This window comes from Ceratotherium simum, chromosome 23, assembly GCF_057802395.1.
Source record: "Ceratotherium simum simum isolate JZ-2026a chromosome 23, ASM5780239v1, whole genome shotgun sequence".
Classification (NCBI taxonomy): Eukaryota; Metazoa; Chordata; class Mammalia; order Perissodactyla; family Rhinocerotidae; genus Ceratotherium; species Ceratotherium simum.
The window spans coordinates 32,482,208-32,497,999 of NC_141922.1; the positions used below are offsets into that span (position 1 = coordinate 32,482,208).

General features: G+C 36.5%; 1 protein-coding gene across 3 annotated transcripts in view; it reads left to right on the forward strand.

Moving 5' to 3' along the window:
- Window positions 1–15,792, forward strand: part of ANGPT1 (angiopoietin 1) — a 249,471-nt gene that overhangs the window by 86,969 nt on the left and 146,710 nt on the right. The window contains exon 1 of one of the 3 annotated variants that reach the window (XM_087447548.1): window positions 13,427–13,584. The exons of the other annotated variants lie outside the window; for them this stretch is intronic. The gene's annotated coding sequence lies outside the window, so the exon portion shown is untranslated. Of the gene's footprint in view, window positions 1–13,426; window positions 13,585–15,792 lie in introns of those variants that run through there. 3 annotated transcript variants of the gene reach the window in all.

Below are 15,792 nucleotides of genomic sequence, written 5' to 3' on the forward strand. Positions count from 1 at the left end.
TAATAAAAACAATTCTAAAGTAGTCATTATTATGATCTATGGAATAACAATTTTGTTCCCACTTAGCATAAGGCTAAGTGTTTTACAGAAATTACATAATTTAATTATTTTAAAACACCCTATAAGATAGCTAGTATTATTACTCATCTATATTATTATAAGTGAGGAAAAGGAAGCACAGAGAAGTTAAGTATCTTGCCAAAGTTCACAAAGCATGAGGATTTGAATTTCTTTATCTTACTCCAAAACTTAAGCATTAGGCTTGAAAGAATGTAGACATATATTACATTAAGAAACTGAAAACTTTCTCACAATATATGTAAATCAAATCATCGTGCTGTATGCCTTAAACTTAAGCAGTGATGTATGTCAATTATTTCTCAATAAAATTGAAAAAAAAAAATCTCCATTCAGAGGAAGAAAAAAGGATACTGAAAACTTTCTCGAAGACTGCTATTGCTGATGTAGTTGAATTCTGGGACACTCAAAAAGGAATTTCATATAATTTTGGCTATTGGTGGTGATTTTTAATAACTTGAAAATGTCACAGTAGAATGCATATTAGAAGCATAAACATTGCCCATGGGTATTCCAAGGTTTCTAAACCTAGGCCAACTTTTTTCAATATTTGTTTTCCATTTATATTGTCACAATGTTTTGCTTAAGTTAAATCTGTACCTTACATGTATGGCAGTTTTATTAAAGAATTAAATATTAAAAAATCAAAGAAACTAGAGACAAGTATTAATGTCTTTATATATAAAGAGTTTTTATAAATCAATATGAAAATGTAGATAACTGAATTGAATAATGGATAGAGAATATGTCTAGGAAATTCAATGAAGAATAAATACAAATGATTGAACTGAAACACACATGATAAAATGTTCAATATCAGTTGTAATTATAGAAATGCCAATTAAGCAATGTGATAATATTTTAATCTATTAAAGTATAAAAGATTAAAAACTATATTTCATACCTATTATTTCAAGGACATAGAAATATGAGCACTCTCAAACATCACCTGTGGGAGTATAAATTATTAAAACATGTATACACATATACATAGTTTAAAATGTAAGTAGAAATCCAAAGACTTAAAAATGTTTATATCCTTTGAGCCAATAATTTTCCTTATAGTAATTTATATGAAGAAAATAGAGAGGAATAAATATTTGTAAAAACCTGTAAGGATATTTAGCAAATCTTATTTTAAATTTAAAAATATTAAATAATTTATAAGTTCAACACAAAATAAAGGTCCAGCTAACAAATTTAGCCATATGACAGCCATAGTTCGAAGATTAGTTAATATAAAAACATAATATACTGTTAGATATACTGTTAAGAGACAAAGGATATGAAATAATATATACAGCATGATCTGTATATGTATAATATAGCTATATTATATATTACATATACATATTATATACATATATAATTGTTTATAATAGAATATGAAAAAGTTAATATTAATTATCTAAAGGTGGTGGAATTACAAGTGATGTTTGCTTTATTCTTTTATGTTTCTGCATTTAAAAACTGGCTACAATTAATGTATATATATATATATATCTTTTATAATTACCAAAATATAAAATAGCTGAGAGAGCATATTTCTATAAAGTTAAAGATAAATATGGCCAATATAATTAGGGATCAACCCATGGTGTTCTCAGGATATTATAGCCCAGTATATAGCCAACGTATTGCTATTAGTATAAATGTTTATTTAGTTAAACCCATGAAAGAAGGTCAACCTCACTTTTATTCACAGAAATATGAATTAAATCAAGTACAATGATTTTCCCCTATACCTGTTGATGTTCAATGCTGCTGAAGATGGAACAAACAGGCATTTTCAAACCCTGCTGAATGAAGTGTGAAATTGGTATAGACTTTTTGGCGGGCAGTGTCACTATCTATCAAAATTTTAAATGTATATATGTTTAAAGTCAGCAATTTCACTTCTAGAAATTGATACTACCAAACTATCCACCTAAGTGAACAAAATTGGATGTACAAAATGTTGATTGCAGCATTTTTTATAAAAGCAAAGTATTTGGGACAATCTAAATGTCTATCAAGAGAAGAGAATTTAAATAGATTTGGTACCTGCTGAAAAAATTTGAGAGAGATCTATATGTAATGACATAGAGAGATATACAAGACATATTATGTTAAAAAAGCACATGGCACAGCAGTGTGTATAGGATGATTTAATTGAAATTTTAAAAAATCTGAATATATAGAAAATATCTGAGGAGATAAATCTTAAATTTAACAGTGGTTATCTCTTTGGAGGGAAACGAGCCAAGGATTGTTGGAGGCAATGAAACAGGAATTTCATTTTTCACCTTTATTCTTCAATGGTGTTTGATGTTTTTCAATGAGAAGTATTTATGTATAACTTATGTAATTAAAATGATTTAAAATATTCAACGAACCAAGAAAAGTGTTAACCATTTGTTTTAACCGAACATTAACATACTGGCAGATAGCTTCATGCTGTTAAAAGTGTGAATTACTTTCCCCAGAATAAGAGTATTTTTCTTCTTCCCTTAAACTATTTTAATTTTTGTGGCCAGCATAAAGCTGATGTTGGCAAGAATGAAAGGCGTTCTCACAAGAGGAAAAATCCAAAGAGCAAGACCTCCAATATATTAAGTTGCAACAGCCCCTTCTTTAAGGCTTTTGGTTATATCATCATCTCTTAACAAAACATTTTTATTTTTCCAGTTTTAAAATCCTCCAGTGACCATTTTGCTTGATTTCTCTTTTGTCTTTATTTCTTCATGACAGTAATGCAAAACAAATTTTGATTAGGATGTCTTGTTCATTTTTGACTGTTCAACTCTCTGCTTCTAAGCTGAGCCAAAGAACATTAGTATTTTGATAGGAAATAATTTTTCTCTTTGAATTATATTGCTTTTCAAAACCGAAAACAGTCTTTTTTATTATAAAAGTAATTTGTTTTAATTTAAAAATATTAGATAACATATAAAAATACAAAGAAAGTAAAAATACCCCTCTAATCCTATCACAAAGAGATAATCATTGTTAGCATTTTGGTGTATATCCATTGTCTACATTAAATTTCTTATACCTTGATTTTTTTCTTCGTGTAACCTAACCCCAACCTACATTATTATTTATAGCACAGGATTATATTATATGGATATTCTATTTTTAGACAATGAGGTTTCTGGCAAGCCCAACTGATTGCCTATGTAACAGCCTCTCCCTCTTCCTTGTTGGTTAATCCTGCCTCCTGTAATATAGGCTGAAAATGCCAGTTATTCACTTTCTCAGTCTTCCTTGCAGCTAAAGCATAGAGCATGAGGTCTAAACCCGGTCAAAGAGGCCAAATAAAGTTTCTGGAATAGGTTTTCCTCCTAGATAACAATAGACATGCTTAGAGAAACTGCCCTATTTCTGACTTTGGATCTGATTGTGTGAGGTGTGATGCCTAGATCTGCAGGAGCTTTCTTGTGACCATGAGGAATGAACCTAAGAACAAAATTATGCCAAGGATAGTAGAGTGTGAAGATTAAGATTTTGAATCTTTGATGACATTCCTGAGCTGCTGAATTAACACTAGAACCTTCTTTCCAGGAATTCTTATGGGTTAATAAACTACTATTATGTGAGCCACCTTAGTTGAGTGTTCTGTTACTTGCAGCCCAAAGCAAGCCATTTGATATAGGATTGTTTCCAGTTGTTCATTATCTCAAACAAAGCTTAAATGTTCTTTGTTAAATGTACAATTTTGTAAATTTGTCCAAGTGTTTTCCTGAGATAAATTCTTAGTAGTGGAACTCCTGGATAAAGGTTAGGCTCACTTTAAATATAAATTCAAAATTATTTTAAGGATATTTTAATTATAATTTATTATTCTATTCCTTATTCTTATATTTCTTAATTTTGGCAGTGGTTTAATTTAGAGAGTAGGATCATGGACTAAGGCTGTACATGGCATTGATTGGGTTCCTGCCCACATTGCTTACTACCCAGGTTGATTTTTAGGCATGTTACTTAACTTGCCTTTTCCTTAGTTTGCTCATCTGTAATATGGGGATAAAAAAGTACCTACTTCATTTGATTTTTGTGAGATTTAGGTAAATTAATACCTGTTAAACTATTAGAATTGTATAGTTCAGTGTAAGTGTTCTTTGTTCCTCTGTGTAGCCTCACATCCTATCCCAGTAAATTGATATATATATATATATATATATATATATGATGCTTAATAAATATTTATCAAATAAGTGAAGGAAAGAATGATAAGTCTGAGGTTATTATCTGGACTACTGTTTTCTCATATCTAAGGTTTCTAGAATTCACTCTCTGTTTGCTTTTGCCTCTGTTATTTGTCTTTTTTGCTGGGCCCCTAAATTAAGCTGGATTCTAATATCATAGTTAGTAGTCACTGCAGATTTTTAACACAGAAGATGCTCAAATATGAAACATCCTTACAATTGGCATACTGGGTTACGAAAAATGAGTTTGCTCCACCCAAATTTGCTTCACCAACCTGCTCTTTGAAAATCAACATAGTGAGGAAGTATTGCATCTTCAAAAGAGAAGGGTTTTTATAGTTTATGTAGTCTCGTCCTTCAGCCAGTGAAGCAGTTTGCTCTCCATAGCATCCCAGATAGATAATCACCTAGTGCCTGATTAAATCTTTGCATTATTATTTTAAAGTCCTGGAGGTGGACAGAGGAGAAGCAAAATTAGGACACCATTGATAGAATGTTGTTTTATTCAACATAAGCATTAAGGCAAAACAAGGACATAACATTACTGAGATGTTGTTTTAAGCATTAATTGTAGATTGCTTTTTTTTCAGTTCTTTCCACACTGATTTTTCTGAGAAATGGAATCCATAAAATGAACAATGAGAGCATACAAAAACATGACATATTTTGTATGCATATAAACTTATGTTAGTTACAGTGTATGTGTACATACAAATCTGAATTCTACAATGAATTTCACCATATTGTTAAGTGCAAATAGAATAATCCTGTATCAAAGGACTATTGAACTTAATGGAAGTTTTATTTGAAGTTCAACTATCTTACCCTTTGGCTAATGACTATCAATCAACCCACTCATTGCCCTCAGTTATATATTATCCTTTTGAGGATTTAAAAGCAGATCGCTTCAGATCTTTAGTGCGTTATCTCATCTCTCTAATCTACTCAACAGTGTGTAAGCCTACCAAAATGAAATGACTGTTCCAACCTGTAGAAACAGCCAAGATTGTCACAGTGGTTCTTTGATGACTCTTGCATTTTAGTGGTTCTGTGACAGTATTTTTATTTGGTAAAAGAAAAAAAAAGGAGAGAAATGTTTTATCTGAATACTAAGCCTTTTAAAATATAAGTAATGACAAGGAAAGGAAAAGAAATGCATATTCCACATTTAGTCTAGTGACAGATGATCAGTTAATGTTAATGGATTACCCAAAATGAACTGCTGAACAGTAGGAAAATTGCACACGAACCACGGGGGCTTAAAATAAAGACTGTTTTGGATATATTATCCAGGTCTTGGTCTCCCAAAAGTGAAGTTTATGGGCTCAAAATACTGTGCCAGTCAGCAAGCTACAAAACAGTTTGCAGGAGCACCAGAAATGCATTTCAAGAAGTAACATTTTATAGCAAGATTAAAGGTTAGGAACTGACATTTTATGTTAAAATCAATCATTGTTGTGTGGGGGGTGGTGTGTGCATTCATATTTTTTGAAAAAATCAGCCATTTTCTAGCAGGATCTAGAGTAAATCTGTATACTTTCAAGTTATTTTTAAAAGAAATTTCAAGTTAGAACAGTATATACATACTGTTCCCTGCATAGAAAGCTCTGACTTGACCCTTTGTGTTCCTGTGTTTTCTAGTTGACAATTACTGTTTTCCAGTTGGCTGTGAGGCCTGATGTCTACTACTGTAAAAAACTTTCATTCATTTATTCATCCGCTGTTTATTGAGGACCTACTATGAACTAGGCACTGTTCTAGGCATTCAGAATACAGCAGGGAACAAATCGGACAAAACATCTTGCTCTCATGGAGCATTACCAAAAAAAGCACTATTGAATTCATCAGTTTGGCTGAGGGATCAGGATATGTTTAGTAACAGTCATGGAGCATGCTTTGTAGGATGGGAATTTAAATTATGAAATATATTTTGAAATATACTTGCATAAATAATTTGAAAGGAACCCACTCCCCTCATTCCTGATCTGACATCCCACGAATGGGGATTAGAAGATCAATGTCCTACATTAGAAAAGAGCTTGGAACATAGTATAGATAAACCATGAGTAGTATATGAACAGTACTTGGTATGTGTTTAATAGATAGTTACGGGGCCGGCCCCGTGGCTTAGTGGTTAAGTGTGCGTGCTCCGCTACTAGTGGCCTGGTTTGGGTCCCAGGTGCGCACCAACGCACCGCTTCTCAGGCCATGCTGAGGCCGTGTCCCACATACAGCAACTAGAAGGATGTGCAACTATGACATACAACTATCTACTGGGGCTTTGAGGAAAGAAAGAAAAGGAGGAGGATTGGCAATAGATGTTAGCTCAGAGCCGGTCTTCCTCAGCAAAAAGGGGAGGATTAGCACGGATGTTAGCTCAGGGCTGATCTTCCACACACACACACACACACACACACACACACACACACAAAATAGATAGTTACATGTTTTAGAAAAAGCCCTCATCATCCTTCTGATCATGTACAGGTGTCTCTACTGTGTTTCTGACAAAGTTGCCATCTGGAAGGAGAGAGAAGGCCTGCTACTCAAATTCCTACTTATGACGAGGACAAATTTTGGTGTGGTAACGTTTCAACTTTCCCAGCATTTTCTAAGCCCTTCCTAGCCCACAAGTGTAGAAATTAAGGCACCTAACTCTTTAAATTGCTGGTGTTTGCTGGTGTGTCTGACCACCGTGTCAACTCTTTCAAGTCATGTCACTTTGCCATGTGAATTATCAGGATTCACATTCTTGTGGGGTTGGAGTGGAAAGGATTTGGAACTGGAACTCCTGGGTGTCCCGGGGAGGGAGACTGTGAAGCTAGAGCCTGGCTCAGCCACTAACCTGCGCAAGGCTCTCAGGCCAGCCATTCCCTCCTTGTCTGCAAGGGATCTTGAAAGACCTTTACTGTTTCAACACTATAAGTCATATTTAAAATGGAGAACTTTTTAATGGGACAAAATTAACAGTCTGATAAACACAAACAATTTGAGGAGAAAAGAACATATTTCTTCATGCTGATTAATATTAAAGCAGCAAATAGTTTTTGATAGTACAATAAAAATTACAACCACTTGTTTTTTTTGTTTTTTTTTGTTTTTTTTTTTTATTTTTTGTTTATTGCAGTAACATTGGTTTATAACATTGTAAAAATTTCAGGTGTACATCATTGTACTTCTATTTCTGCATAGATTACATCATGTTCACCACCAAAATACTAATTACAACCCATCACCACACACATGTACCCAATTATCCCTTTCACCCTCCTCCCTCCCCCCTTCCCCTCTGGTAACCACCAATGCAATCTCTGTCCCTGTGTGTTTGTTTATTGTTGTTATTATCTACTACTTAATGAAGGAAATCATACGGTATTTGACCTTCTCCCTCTGACTTATTTCACTTTGCATCATGCCCTCAATGTCCATCCATGTTGTCACAAATGGCTGGATTTCATCGTTTCTTATGGCTGAGTAGTATTCCATTGTGTATATATACCACAGCTTTTTTATCCATTCGTCCCTTGATGGGCACTTAGGTTGCTTCCAAGTCTTGGCTATTGTGAATAAGGCTGCAATGAACACAGGGGTGCATGTACCTTTGCAAATTGGTGTTTTCAAGTTCTTTGGATAAATACCCAACAGTGGAATAGCTGGATCATATGGTAGTTCTATCGTTGATTTTTGAGGAATCTCCATACTGTTTTCCATAGTGGCTGCACCAGTTTGCACTCCCACCAGCAGTGTATGAGAGTTCCCTTCTCTCCACAACCTCTCCAACACATATTGTTTCCTGTCTTGTTAATTATAGCCATTCTGACGGGCGTGAGGTGATATCTCATTGTAGTTTTGATTTGCATTTCCCTGATAGTTAGTGATTTTGAACATCTTTTCATGTGTCTGTTGGCCATCTGTATATCTTCTTTGGAGAAATGTCTGTTCAGGTCTTTTGCCCATTTTTTAATTGGGTTGGTAGTTTTGTTGTTGTTGAGATGCATGAGTTCTTTATATATTTTGGAGATTAAGCCCTTATCAGATGTATGGTTTGCAAATATCTTCTCCCAATTGTTAGGTTGTCTTTTCGTTTTGTTGATGGTTTCCTTTGCTGTGCAGAAGCTTTTTAGTTTGATGTAGTCCCATTTGTTTATTTTTTCTATTGTTTCTTTTGCCCGGTCAGATGTGGTGTTTGAAAAGATGTTGCTAAGACTGATGTCGAAGAGCGTACTGCCTATGTTTTCTTCTAGAACTTTCACAGTTTCAGGTCTTACATTCAAGTCTTTAATCCATTTGGAGTTAATTTTTGTGTATGGTGTGAGGTAAGAGGCTACTCTCATTTTTGCATATGGCTATCCAATTTTCCCAACACCATTTGTTGAAGAGACTTTCTTTTCCCCATTGTATGTTCTTGGCTCCTTTGTCAAAGATTAGCTGTCCATAGATGTGTGGGTTTATTTCTGGGCTTTCGATTCTATTCCATTGATCTGTGTGTCTGTTTTTGTGCCAGTGCCATGCTGTTTTGGTTACTATAGCTTTGTAGTATATTTTGAAATCAGGGAGTGTGATACCTCCAGCTTTGTTCTTTTTTCTCAGGATTCCTTTAGCTATTCGGGGTCTTTTGTTGTTCCATATAAATTTTAGGATTCTTTGTTCTATTTCTGTGAAAAATGTTGTTGGAACTTTGATAGGGATTGCATTGAATCTATAGATGGCTTTAGGAAGTATGGACATCTTAACTATGTTAATTCTTCCAATCCAAGAGCACGGAATATCTTTCCATTTCTTTGTGTCTTCTTCAATTTCTTTCAGAAATGTTTTATAGTTTTCGGTGTACAGATCTTTCACCTCTTTGGTTAAGTTTATTCCTAGGTATTTTATTCTTTTTGTTGCAATTGTAAATGGGATGGTATTCTTAATTTCTCTTTCTGCTACTTCGTTGTTAGTGTACAGAAATGCAACTGATTTTTGTATGTTGATTTTGTATCCTGCAACTTTACCATATTCGTTTATTACTTCTACAAGTTTTCTGGTGGATTCTTTAGGGTTTTCTATATATAAAATCATGTCATCTGCAAATAGTGACAGTTTCACTTCTTCCTTTCCAATTTGGATCCCTTTTATTTCTTTCTCTTGCCTGATTGCTCTGGCTAGGACTTCCAATACTATGTTAAATAGGAGTGGTGACAGTGGGCATCCTTGTCTGGTTCCTGTTCTTAGAGGGATAGCTTTCAGTTTTTCACCATTGAGGATGATATTAGCTGTGGGTTTCTCATATATGGTCTTTATTATGTTGAGGTACTTTCCTTCTATACCCATTTTATTCAGAGTTTTTATCATAAATGGATGCTGGATCTTGTCAAATGCTTTCTCTGCATCTATTGAGATGATCATGTGATTTTTGTTCTTCATTTTATTAATGTGGTGTATTACGTTGATTGATTTGCGAATGTTAAACCATCCCTGCATACCTGGAATAAATCCCACTTGATCATGGTGTATAATCTTTTTAACGTATTGTTGTATGCGATTTGCTAGTATTTTGTTGAGGATTTTCGCATCGATGTTCATCAGTGATATTGGCCTGTAATTTTCTTTTTTGTGTTGTCCTTGTCTGGTTTTGGTATCAGGGTAATGTCAGCTTCGTAGAATGAGTTAGGAGCTTCCCCCTCCTCAATTTTTTGGAAGAGTTTGAGAAGGATAGGTATTAAGTCTTCTTTGAATGTTTGGTAGAATTCACCAGGGAAGCCGTCTGGTCCTGGACTTTTATTTTTGGGGAGGTTTTTGATTACTGTTTCGATGTCCTTACTGGTGATTGGTCTATTCAAATTCTCTACTTCTTCTTGATCCAGTTTTGGAAGGTTGTATGATTCTAAGAATTTATCCATTTCTTCCAGATTGTCGAATTGGTTGGCATATAGTTTTTCATAGTATTCTCTTATAATCTTTTGTTATTCTGAGGTGTCTGTTGTAACCTCTCCTCTTTCATTTCTGATTTTACTTATTTGTGCCTTCTCTCTTTTTTTCTTGGTGAGTCTAGCTAAAGGTTTGTCTATTTTGTTGATCTTTTCAAAGAACCAGCTCTTGGTTTTATTAATTTTTTCTATTGTTTTTTTGGTCTCTATTTATTTCTGCTCTGATTTTTATTATTTCCCTTCTTCTACTGATTTTGGGCTTTGTTTGTTCTTCTTTTTCCAGTTCCTTCAGGTGCATTGTTAGATTGTTTATTTGAGATTTTTCTTGTTTGTTGAGATAGGCCTGTATTGCTATAAACTTCCCTCTTAGAACCGCTTTTGCTGTATCCCATAAATTCTGGCATGTCGTATTTTCATTTTCGTTTGTCTCCAGGTATTTTTTGATTTCTTCTTTGATTTCATCATTAACCCAGTCGTTGTTCAGTAGCATTTTGTTTAATCTCCATGTATTTGTGGCCTTTCTGATTTTCTTCCTATAGTTGATTTCTAGTTTCATACCTTTGTGGTCAGAAAAGATGCTTGGTAATATTTCAATCTTCTTAAATTTATGGAGACTTGTTTTGTGGCCTAATATGTGATCAATCCTGGAGAATGTTCCATGTGCATTTGAAAAGAACGTGTATTCTTCGGTTTTTGGATGGAATGCTCTGTATATATCTACTAGGTCCATCTGTTCTAGTGTGTCGTTTAAGGCCAATGTTTCCTTATTGATCTTCTGTTTGGATGATCTATCCGTTGGTGTAAGTGGAGTGTTAAAGTCCCCTACTATTATTGTGTTACTGTCTATTTCTGTTTTTATGTCTGTTAATAATTGCTTTATATATTTAGGTGCACCTACATTGGGTGCGTAGATATTTACAAGTGTTATATCCTCTTGTTGGATTGTTCCCTTGATCATTATGTAATGCCCTTCTTTGTCTCGTTTTACAGTTTTTGTTTTAAAGTCTATTTTGTCTGATATGAGTACTGCTACCCCAGCTTTCTTTTCATTGCCATTTGCGTGGAGTATCTTTTTCCATCCCTTCACTTTCAGTTTGTGAGTGTCTTTAGGTCTGAAGTGTGTCTCTTGTATGCAGCATATATATGGGTCTTGTTTTTTTATCCAGTCAGCCACCCTATGCCTTTTAATTGGAGCATTTAGTCCATTGACGTTTAAAGTAGCTATTGATAAGTATGTACTTACTGCCATTTTTTAACTTTTTTTTTTTTTTTTCCTCAGTGTTTTAGTAGTCCTTCTCTGTTCCTTACTTCTTCTATACAGAATTGATGGTCACTTTAGTTTGACCTCTGTCTGAAAGCTGTACTCTTTAACTACCTTCCTCCCTCCTTTTATGTTTTTGATATCATATCCAACCTCTTTTTTGTGCATTTGTATCCATTACGTTCTAATCGTGGAAATAATTTTTCCTATTTGTGGTCTTCTCTTTTCCCCTTAAATCAGTCCCTTTAACATTTCTTGTAACACTGGTTTCTTGGTGACAAACTCCTTTAATTTTTGCTTATCTGGGAAAATTTTGATCTCTCCTTCCATTTTGAACGATAACCTTGCTGGGTTGAGTATTCTTGGCTGTAAGTTTTTTCCTTTTAGCACTTTAAATATATCATGCCATTCTCTTCTAGCCTGTAAGGTTTCTGCTGAGAAGTCAGCTGATAGCCTTATGGGGTTTCCTTTGTACGTAACTTGACATTCTCTTGCGGCTTTTAGGATTCTCTCTTTATCTTTAATTCTGGACATTTTGATTATGATGTGTCTTGGTGTGGGCCTCTTTGGGTTTATCTTGTTTGGGGCTCTCTGTGCCTCCTGTACCTGGATGTCTGTTTCCTTCCTTAGGTTAGGGAAGTTTTCATCTATTATTTCTTGAAATAGATTCTCTGCCCCCTTGTCTCGCTCTTCTCCTTCCGGGACACCTATAACACGGATGTTAGTGCGCTTGATGTTGTCCCAGAGGTCCCTTAGACTGTCCTCACTCTTTTTAATTCTTTTCTCTTTTACCTGTTCACCTTGGGTAATTTCTTCTAGTCTTTCTTCCAGCTCACAGATCCGTTCTTCTGTATCCTCTACTCTGCTTTTGAGTCCCTCTAATGAGTTTTTCATTTCCAGTATTGTATTCTTCATTTCTGATTGGTTCTTTTTTATATCTTCCATTTCTTTGTTGACATTCTCACTGAGTCCATCTATTCTTCTCCCCAGATCAGTGAGCATCCTTAACACTCTTAGTTTGAACTCTCTGTCGGGTAGGTTGCTCATTTCTGTTTCACTAAGTTCCTTTTCTGGGGTTTTGTCCTGTTCCCTTACTTGGAATGTATTCTTTTGCCTCTTCATTTTGCCTCTTTCCCTGTGCTTGTGTCTACGTATTAGGTAGTTCAGCTACGTCTCCTGCTCTTGGATAGGTGACCTTATGTAAGTGATGGCTTAGGAGGCTTCCAGTGTGCTTCCCTCAGTTCTCAATGTTCCAGGGGTGAACCCTATGTGGGCTACGTGTATCCTTCTGCTGTGGCCTGTTTGCTCTCCCTGTAGGCGCCCAGGGAGGCTGAGTTATGCTCCTGGCCAGCTGTTGTAATGCTCAGCTGCTTGTAGTTGTTGTGGGCCCTTCAGTCTCTTTATCAGCTGTGGGGAGCCCCAGCACAGTTGGCTGCAAGTTCTAATACCACATTTGTGTTGCAGTATTTCTTTTAAGTGAGTAGGCCCCCACCGTGGCAGGTTGTTAGGCTCAGGGCCTTACAATTGCTGTAAGCCTCTAGCCTATTAGGTCTCTTGTCAGCTCTCTGAGGATTGCAGCTGGGTGGGGCTGGCCTCAGGCACAGGAGCACCCAATTGTTTCAGGTTTTGGAAGGTGGAGCAAACCTCCTATGTGGGTCTTTGAGAAGTACAAGTCTTCTGTGGCTGAGAAGCCCTGCCGCCCACAGGTCCACACACACAGTCAACACAGTCCTGCCCGTGTGGCGCCCGACCTCCCAAGTGGACCCAGTCTCTCCACGGCGGGAGCCCCACACACTCTGCCACCGCCCCACACTCTCCACCCGCTCCTTGTGCACACCCTGCCCCGCTCAAGTCAGCTCAGTTGCCAGGCTGCAGAGAATCCAGTCACCAATCTATGCAGGCCCACACGTTGCCTGAGGGCTTGTTGTTGGGTGGGGCTAGTCTCTAGGGTGGGCTGCCTGCCCTGGCTGAGCTGGATTAAATCGGTGCTCTAGCGGGTGGAGCAGACCCTGGGCTAGCAGGTCTCAGGGAGAACTCCAATGGCGTCTGTGTCAGCATGCTCACACCAGGCCACAACAATGGCCGCCGCCAATGTCCCAGTCCCTGGAGAGGTCTCTCCCCTCACTGAGATGCACTCAGGGCCTATTAGGTGAGTCTCTTGTCACCGAAGCACTGTGCACCTTTCTTTCTGGTGATTTTAGGATGCTTTCTGGAACGGGTGAGTTTGTGCGCGGGCCCTTTAAGAGCCAGTTTTAGTTTCTTTGTGAACTGGGTTTTCTGGGGGTGCTACCCAATGCTTTAGTAGCAGGCAAAGTCAGATATTATGCTGCTGGTCTCAATTGTGCTGGGTCCACAAAATGCCCACAGCGGGGGCACTCCCCGGCTCAGGGCCCCGCGCCTCCAGGGAGGCTGCGTACCTGTGAGCTGCTCCCGGCGGCCGTGAAGCTGGCGGCTTGTGAAGGTGGCGTTTTTCCTCTCCAGAAGGGAGTCTCTGCCTCTTCTACTCCAGTTAGGATTGTCCGTTGTTGCAGGAGTTCCTCTTATCCAGTTTTCAGTTCTGTCTCAGGGGTAATTTTTCCACGAGTAGTTGTAAATTGGCTGTGTCCACGGGAGGAGGTGAGTTCAGAGTCTGCCTACGCCGCCATCTTGACTCCGCCCCCCACAACCACTTGTTTTGATAACTTCTTTGCTTAGCACATTCTAACACTCTTGGAATCAAATCCTGTTTTCAGGGAAAGTAAAAATAAAAGCCAAGTATCTCCCTCTTTTTAACTCTTTCCCCCAAGACTATCGTAGTTCTTGACTTACCCTCACTGACCTTGGAAAAGGCTGATATTGGTGATGGAGAAGGTATAGGTCAGAAAGAAAGTCAGAGAACATGAAGAGAGGCTTTTGGAATAGAAGATGGAATGAGAGCTTCACCCGTGAAGTTGTCTCACATTCTCTCCAGTAATTACTGTTCTGAGTAAATGTTGGTCCCGGTTCAGCCACTGAATGTAACATTAATATACTGTTATATATTTGTCAAAACATTTAAATTAATTTAATCCAAACTAAAATTGACGTGGATATTTTGGAACACCAATGGAGGCTTTGAAAAGTGTGGGTTTTTAAATTTCGTTTGTGTGTTTTAAATATGTATTCTAATTTCTTTTACATTTTGTCTGATCTTGTTACTTCCTAATTTGGTTAAGTACTACAGCTACTGAAATAACTCTGAAAGAATCTTTCTCACGATTTTCCCAGAACAGCTAGAATTATGAAATACTGAAAATGTCCCAGTGCTTTCTTAGGCCATTTCCTAGTGGAATAATGGTTACTCTTCCTCCTAATGGTAATCTTCTCTCCTCTCCTCCTTTTCCCATCCCACCTTGTAGAAGTAAACTTGAAAAACAGAATAATAACATTGGTATTTATAATAATACGTGAATTATATTTAGTTTTCTCTGGATTTAAAAAAAAATTAAAAGCTAGGTATCACTCTGTCCAGAACTCTTTTGATTTGTCTGCTTTGTGAAGGGAAAATGGATTATATGAACCATCAACAGACCTTGTATGCTTGTGAGAATTGCAAAAAATACAAAATCTTTGACTCTTTGACTCACAAGGCATTTTTACACTTGGTAGGAAATTTAAAACTTGTAAAGATTTTTAAAGCATATAGATGATTTGCCTTTGCAATGAAGCAAATCTTTGAGTAAAATCCTGATGCTTCCCTTGAAATAACTGGGCTTAAAAGCAATTTTAAAACAATTTAAATTTAAATCATATCTTTAAAGTTTACTTGATGGAAATATTCAAACATGCACAGAAGTAGACCACATAGCATAATGAATCTTCGTGTACCAATCACCCAGTTTCAACAACTATTAAAACGAGCTAAGTGACACTTTGTAGCACTACGCGTAGGAAGTTTAAAACTATATATTTGGATAAAGTAAGAATTTTCCATCACTATCTCAAATTCAGATAATTCCTGAGAAAATGAAATGGATTGTTAAAACTGTCCCAACTTATTAGTATGTTAGGTGGTGTTTTGATGTTCTACATGTCTTATGATCAATTAACAATTGTAAAACTTACGATCTTCAAGGGAATCAAAGTCCTGACAAAATAAGGACTAAATTTGTGAAAACTATTTCTACTCCTTTGGGCATATTAACAGACGGTGGATATTCAGGTAACTGCATGCTTAAAATACATACAAATCCTCCAGGGATGCTTCACACTTCGATCCCTTCCATAATACCCTCAGAGGTATTGTCAGCACTTGGGAGCAAGCCAGTTCAGGAGAATTCATCTGCCTCGTGATGAAGGGCAAGGAGTCAGCCAAACCCTGATAATCTGATAATAATTT